The following is a 1,456-nucleotide window of genomic DNA, read 5'->3' on the forward strand; positions in this document are numbered from 1 at the left end:
GGAGAAAACAAGACATTCCAGGATAAGAACAAATTTAAACAATACGTATCCATGAATCCAGCCCTACAGAAAGTAATAGAAGGAAAATCACAACCCAAGGAATCCAACATTGCCAACACTGCCTACAATAACTGAGGCATCTAGCAAACATTCACCAGCACAACTCAAAGAAGGGAGACACACAAATTCTACTTCCAAAAACAATAAGAATATCCGGAGTAAACAACCACTGGTCATTAATATCACTTAATATTAATGGTCTCAATTCACCTATAAAAAGGCACAGGCTAAGAGATTGGATAGGAAAACAGAATCCAACATTCTGCTGTTTGCAAGAAACACATCTCAACCACAAAGACAGGCACTACTCAGAGTAAAGGGTTGGGAAAAGGTGTTTCAAGCAAATGGTTCTAAGAAAAAAGCAGGTGTGACCATATTAATTTCTAACAAAACTGATTTCAAACTAAAATCAATCAGAAGAGATTGAGATGGACACTTTATACTCATAACAGGAACAATTCATCAGGATGACGTCTCAATCCTGAATATTTACGCCCCTAATATAAAAGCACCCACTTATGTAAAAGAAATATTACTAAAACTCAAGGCAGACATCAAACCACACACACTAGTAGTAGGAGACTTCAATATACCTCTCTCAGCAATGGACAGGTCAATCAGACAGAAACCGAATAGAGAATTAAGAGAACTACTGGAGGTAATGAAGCAAATGGACTTAATAGACATCTATAGAACATTCCACCCAAATAGGAAAGAATATACCTTCTTCTCTGCAGCTTATGGAACCTTCTCGAAAATTGACCACATACTCGGAAACAAAGGAAACCTCCACAGGTACAAAAAATATCAGTGTCCACCTGTGTCTTATCAGATCATCATGGATTAAAGGTAGAAGGCAACAACCACGCTACCCCCAGAAAGCCGACAAACTCATGGAAACTGAACAGTAAACTACTGAACCACACCTGGGTCAAGAAAGAAATCAAGAAAGAAATTAAAGTCTTCCTTGAATTTAATGAAAATAAAGGGACAACATACTCAAACCTATGGGACACAATGAAAGCAGTGCTAAGAGGAAAGTTCATAGCACTAAGTGCCCACTTAAAGAAAACGGAGAATGCATACATCAGAGATTTAACAGCACACCTGAAAGCTTTAGAAAAAAAAGAAGCAGACACACCCAGGAGGAGTAGAAGACTGAAAATAATCAAACTGAGGGCGGAAATCAACAAAATAGAAACCCAGAAAACAGTCCAAAGAATCAATGAAACAAAAAGTTGGTTCTTGGAGAAAATCAACAAGATCGACAAACCCCAATCTAAACTAATTAAACGACAGAGAGAGAACACGCAAATAAATAAGATCAGAAATGAAAAGGGGGACATAACCACAGACACAGAGGAAATTCAGGGACTCGTTAGATCTTACTAAAAAA

The sequence above is a fragment of the Microtus oregoni genome, unplaced genomic scaffold (assembly GCF_018167655.1).
Source record: "Microtus oregoni isolate MIOR12 unplaced genomic scaffold, Mior012 000067F_ref0000223, whole genome shotgun sequence".
Classification (NCBI taxonomy): Eukaryota; Metazoa; Chordata; class Mammalia; order Rodentia; family Cricetidae; genus Microtus; species Microtus oregoni.